This window comes from Equus caballus, chromosome 23, assembly GCF_041296265.1.
Source record: "Equus caballus isolate H_3958 breed thoroughbred chromosome 23, TB-T2T, whole genome shotgun sequence".
Classification (NCBI taxonomy): Eukaryota; Metazoa; Chordata; class Mammalia; order Perissodactyla; family Equidae; genus Equus; species Equus caballus.
In genome coordinates this window covers 15,326,527-15,333,345 of record NC_091706.1, presented here as the reverse complement: position 1 = coordinate 15,333,345, position 6,819 = coordinate 15,326,527, and positions in this window count along the sequence as shown.

Below are 6,819 nucleotides of genomic sequence, written 5' to 3'. Positions count from 1 at the left end.
CCTAACGAGGCTGCCACGGCATATTGGTACTAGGAGCAGAGCGGAGCCCCTTCTGGCTCTGCGGGGATCTCAGGCTGACTCCGTTCACCTGCAGACACAGGTGCACCCACCATCATCCCCCTGCCCACACACAAACTCACCCACACAGGTACGCCCACCAGGTGCCCAGGCCCGTGCTCTCCCTCCTGTTACATGCAGAGTGGTGTGAGTGCGTGTGGCAGATTGTATGTGTGGTCACTGATATCCACTCCCCTTCCCTGGGTACGCCATTAAATCAGATTTAGCACAGGATATGCTTTGGCCAATGAAATGTGAACAAAAGTTACACCGGTCGCATCTGGACAGAAGCCTTACAAGTCATTTCAGGCTTTGTCACAGTCTGTTTCCCTTTGCCCTGGGCCCAGACAGTGACTAGTGTATCACCCCGGGTCCTCATTGAGAGCACCAGGGCGACAATGGAGCAGAGTGCCCAGCCGTGCACAGTAGATGAGCACTACGAGTGAGACGTAAAGCTCCAGGGAAGTTTGGAGCTACTCACTGTCGCAGCATAACTGAGCCTGTCCAACTAGCTGCTGAACAGGGAGAAAGAAAATTTAGGGGCTCCGATGGGTGTTACTCCTACAAAGCAATCCCTGGCTGATATTCTGGTTCCTCAGTCTCTGAGTCCCACCCAGCACCTGGACACTGAAGCAGAGCCTCCCACTGTGGCCTTTGGGATGGTCCTTGTTCCTCCGCACTCAGTCCCCATTAAACTTGCCTTGTTCTCTCTCAGCCCCACCCACCTGTCTGCTCTCATCACCTTCCTCTCCTCTCATTCCACACGCCCTCCCCCACCTCAAGCCTGGGGCAGTCGTAGAAGTCCTGGGTGAGGCAGAAAGCTTTGCTCCCAGTCATGTTTCCCGAACAACCTCTCTTTGCTGGAGCCTCTGTATTTCCCTGAGGGATCAGGATTTAGGAAGCTAATGCCAAGAGAACAACGTTTTTTTCTGCATTAGCCCTGTGACATCTCTCCCTGAAGGGAGATCACAGAGCTATTTGGATAGAGGACAAATGACACATTGCTTATGATTTCACGATGATTACACTGTCACCGATTTTTGAAACTTCTTCTTTGGAATAACGCCTATGGCACGTTATTTAAAATAACCTTAATTGTGACACACTTTTCTTCTTTGACATTGATTTTTGTTAACAATCTTTCTAACTCTGACCTTCTAGGCCAAATGTGCTGAAAAAAGGGAGTGATCATGGTGGGACATAAATCTACTTGGCAAAAAAATGGGTCAAAAATGGGATGTCATGTTTCTTCAATGCTTATAAATTCTTTCTGGTAACAATAATAAAATAAAATTTAAAAAACCAAGAAAATGTTATGGTGTCAAATGAACATCTCAGACAAACCCGAGCCCCGTGAGAGGATCATCACACATGCAGGCTCGCCACCGTACACCGTGCACAGTGCCCAGCACAGAGTTGTGCTCAGTAAACTGTTGTTGACTGAGTAAGCAAACGAGGACTTCAGGAAGTGAGCAGAAAGGAGAGAAAACTGCCAGCTGGACTCTTGAGAGAAGGTTTCCTACAAGAACACGGACTCCAGCTGAGCTTTGGACGAATGGAGAAGACAGCAAATTAAAGTTGATTCCATCTTTTCCTCACCTTTTGATCAGTTTTTTAAACATGGATTGTCATACATTTCTGGCTTAGTTATGCACATGTGCCATTGCCTAAGTACAAGCCCAGTTCAGACAGATCGCTAAGGATCATTTTGCGTGAACTTCGTTTTGCGCGTGCCCGCTCTCTGTCCCTTACTCTGTTAGAATTGCCACCACATAAGGCCACTTGACAATGGTTTGAGTAAAGTGCTGAAGTCATTTTGTGTCCTCAATTTCTAGTCAGTTCGCTGAGAACAATTTTAGTAAGTTTCCTGTGTGGCCAATGGGGTGCTTTGTTTGGCTAAGTCACACGTACGTCAAAGTTTTATAAAATAAACTCATTTGGAAATCTTGTGACAAACTTTAAGTTTTTAGGATTAACAGAAACATAATGTATGTGTGTGTTTGTGTGCCCACATGTGTGCACGCACACCTGCAAGATTATAAAACCTAGCTGTTTTAGAAAACCTTTGTCTTAATTTGCTCTCGGAAGTGGGTAACCAGTCTAGAACTGCCTTTTTCGCCTCTTTTGCAATGCTTTACAAGAAGAATCATGTGACCATCAATTTTGCTTTTTTATTCATTATTTTTTGTGTTACCTTTTTGAGCTCAATTTTGCTTAAAGTCAAATATTCAAAACTTTTTAGAAAGTGCTGTCGTGAATTATCAGCATGCAGGATTCAGTGCAACTATGGTTCTATATTTCCTTCAAGGGGTAATAGAAATTTCACCAACTCCTTTAGCAACACTGAAAATTTGGCCTTACACTTGTGGCACCTGTCACATGATACATTAAATAATCTTCCAAATGTCAGCTGTAAATTTCTCTCTCTGCTAAGACAATGAATGGGCCCAAAATTAGCTAGAAAAAGACAGCTGATCCATCAGGGCTTCTTCAAGGAAGATGCCAGAAAATTGTGATTAATACCATCGTTCCCTCTGGAATTAATTTTCAATTCTCCCATCAGGTATGTTGATGGAAAGCGGTCATACAGTTCTAATAATTGCCTTGGATTCCTGCGCTCTCCTTCATCAGGGCCCCTAATGAAGTCTGAGTTGTAGCCTGGGGTTGATGCCAGACTGGAATGCAGGGAGGCTGAAAGCTGACACCAGTTCAGCGAGCAAAGGCCCAGCCTGAGGTTGTCTCCATGGTGACCTGGGCATTCTCCTGACGACACATTTACACAGCCGGGTTAAAGTGCTGTGAAAGCAACAGCTGCTGTAAAAACAGTATATTAAATATGTTTAGGACTGTAAAATGTGCATTCTTCTCTGTGGCGTTTCATTTGGGGAAATTCTCAAAGCGCAAAATGTATTTAAAACAGAATTACTAAATGGTGGGATATTTCTTTTGACAAACCTCTATTTTATTCTTGTTTTTGAAAGGAAGTATGAGAAAATTTTTGATGATCCTTTTTTCCTGGCATTTATTTTTTTTTAATTATCTTTTCATACCAAAAAATCCAGCCTAGAACCCTGATCCCTGTGTGCTGACTAATATGTCTGCAATAAGTCACTTAGCAAATAATTTGGGAGAAGAAAAGCTATACGTGGGCCCTGTAACCAAAATAATTTGTCACGCTTCTTACTTGATTTTGTTCTTTTCTACTCACAACGCTTTAGTTTTTCACGCTAACTGATTATTCTGACAGGTATTTAAAAAGAGAAACAACGTATTTTTCAAACAGTCCAAAAAACAATGATTTTTTAATAGAAAGCTTTTTGTTTGTTTGCTTTTTGCAAACCTTGTACCCCCCTATTGATGAAACTGATGCTACACAGATTTTCAACAAAAATAAGTGAAAAAAAAAGAAATTACACATCTTCACAACAGTGAATCCAAGGTCAAATAGTCCTTGGTCTGTTCCCATCTCCACTGGTAATTTAGTGGAAAAACTGCAGTAAATCAATTTTGGTTCTCTACCTGTGTGTGCACATGTCTGTAATAAGAGATGATAAAGGGTACACCTTCATTCATGGGGTCTTGTGAGCCAAGGGCCTGTCAGGTAAGTGTATGGTGGTACCCCTTTCTGTCCCAGACTGCCATCTTGGTTGGATTAAAGGGGGCATCTGCCAATGGCCTCTTGATTTCCTCTGTCATTATACGAGCAGAGCCCAGCATCGGCCAGGGACGTCTGTTCATGTGGTACTCTTCCTGGGGCCTGGAGATGGAGAACACAAGAGTCCATCTATCCTGGCTGTCCATCTATCCTGGCCAAATCATGACAGATCCAGTAAAAGGAATCCTGCGGCATTTCATCCTTGCTTAATTCCATTCAGGGATTGAGCAGAAGGAATCTTTTTTAAAAAAGCATCTGTGGACTCTTTAACCACAGAGAATATTTGCTGGGAATACTTTGCTAAATCAAATGAACCAGGACGTATCTCTTGCCTGGCTACTCTGCCTAACGTAGGTAGCCCTGGGAAATCCAAGAACACGTGACACATTCTCCCTTTCCTTGAAAGTAAGCGCCATAAAATTGGCCTCGTCCCACTGTTTATGAGTAAGGGAAAGGAAGAACATAGCAAAGCTTCTAGAAACACATCTCATAAATAAACGTGGAAGCCAAAGAGGTGCACATCTTGCTTTGTACTCTACTCATGGAGATTTCAAGAAGAAAATCTCCCAGCAAGGCTGACTCTCCCAGCAGGGTGTTCCAACAGTGGGAATGGAATCCCCAGCGAACCCCAAGTCGTAGAAACTCCATGCTCGAGTGTTCATTGGTTCCTTCACCAGGCATCGTGGAGGGTCTACCATGCATCAGGCACTGATCTAGGTTCTGAGAATAGGGCAGCGGGTAAAAAAGGACCAGGTTCTTGCCCTCATGCAGCTTATATTCTAGTGAGGGAGAGTAAATTAAAACTCCATCAACACACACAGGTGTTTCTTCTCAAATAAACTCTCTAGAATGTGATTATTATAGCGTCCTCATTTCAAACAACTTCTTCAGACGAGTTCACCGATTAGCGTTTCCCCTCAAATTCTAAATTATGGTATCTTGAGTAATACTCTAGATAGGTGTTTTGTTTTTATCCCCAGAGAGTCATAACAAGCATAAATATTAATGTTATGTTACAGTAAAACTAGCAAGTAGGTATTAAGAACTGATCTATTAAAAATTGTCTAAATTTAGTATACATGTGAGCACAAAGTGGAGCTTGTTACATTTGAGGCCCTTATAGGAGAGGTTAAAACTCACCTGTTTCCTTAGCTGAATGAACTAATGTTGATAAGTGGATGAACTTAGCAATTGAAGCACGTTGTAGAATTCTGGAACAGAAATTTTGCAGGTAAATTGGACCTGCTCTGATCTTCTCAATCAATCTTGAAGGTGGTTGATATGGACTGCTTTTTGGAAACAAGCTTGGCCAGCTAATTTGTGGCTGGATGGAGCACATACCACCTGAGGGTCACACAACTGGGTGGTTGTGAAGATGTGTAATTTCTTTTTTTTTCACTTATTTTGTTGAGTTCATATTGGTGTATAACACTGTGTAATTTCAGGTGAACATTATTATATCTCAGTTTCTGGATAGACTGCATCATGCTCACCACCAATAGTCTAGTTTTATCTGTCACCACACATATGTGCCCATTTACCCCTTTTGCCCACTCCCCACCTTCTTCCCCTCTGGTAACCACTAATTTGTTCTCTTCATCCATGTGTTTGTTTAGAAGATCTTTAATTCTTAAGGGACACAGTAATCCCAAAGAGGAAGTGTTCTTCACCCTTGAATCTCAAGGTTGTGCTAAGAACAAATTTCTCGTGGTGCGTTTTTCTTTATTTTAAGACTTCCATGTCTTTAACTCAGATACCACGAATTGATCAATAATATCCAATTTACCACTTAAACAATTTTTCCAAATATTTTAGTAGCTTTCCAAAAGATTGATCAGAAGTTGGAGCCCATGCAAAGCACTCATTTGCGTGCATAAACTAATGGATCTTGAGGATAGGTGACTGTATTTAATACCAGATCCTCTGAATTAAAGTTAATGCAGTGCTTTGTTTATGACAAGTGCTGTCTCTCGGAATATGCCTTTGAATAAAGATAAGGTATAATTTTAATAAGTACTATGTTCCACATTTAATACTGTCAAGTATTTTTTTAAGAATCTTTTCCATTCCATAGTCAGGGCAGGTGATAAGATTTTTCTTACTTTCTTACTTTAATGAAGTAATAAAATAAGATTTTTCTTACTTTAAAACAAAGCTCCATTGTCAAGACCATTCTATTTTGAGTTATTTCCTAGGCAAGAAAGGTTAAACTTTTGTGCTTTATGAAATAGAAGCACTTTTGAAAAAAGAACAGCTACATCTCTTATATTCCTGATAAGACTACGACATAAAATTTGACTCTGATTAAAAATAAAATCATTTTTGGAGGACAGCCGTGAAATTGAACCTGACAGGTACCTGCCAAGTAATCTCCTTGGGGGCCGTGTCTGCCGTGGTGGTAAGCATCTGAAAAGCCCTCACGATTCCCACATACAGTTAATGTTCCTAGAGGGCCAGGGCATGCAGAGACGGCTTGAGTCTGTGGCTTGTCTCAGAGGTTTGGTTTGGATTTACAGTCCACTCTTAGATGATAGATGTAAATATTTTTTAAATCGCAGTTTCTGGATTTTGGAGGGCAGGGATGGACCACGAAGTCCTGGACTGAAAACCCATGTCCTAAAACTACCCTGCTGGACCAGTTTCAAAATGGAAAGGGACCTCCAGAGGGGGCTTCTAGAATTGCGCCCCTTGGGACTATCTAAACAGACTCTCCCGGTGCAACAGACTTGAGACGGCTGTGGACCAGAAGGCAGGAGATAGAGCTTCTCGAACAGGCTTTCTCATTAGCTGATTGGCTGTGTTTCCTTAGGAAAATTATGTGACTTATCTAGGAGTCTGTTGTCTCATTTGGAAAAGTATGAGTCTGCTGTGCTCCGTTTCAGCCCCTCGCTTCTACACAGGCGGGTGTGGCTCCGGCTCCAGGGCTGGGCCCGCCTCTAGGATCATCGAGCTGCCTGCACTTGGCACAGAGCAGTCTGCCAGCTTCTGAGAGAGGAGCTTCTCCTCTCTTAGTGAATCCTTGTAAACTGTCAACCCAGCAGCAGAGGCGAGCACTATCTGATACCTGTCTGAGCATAGATTTAGGACCTTTCTACATGGGGGAGTCC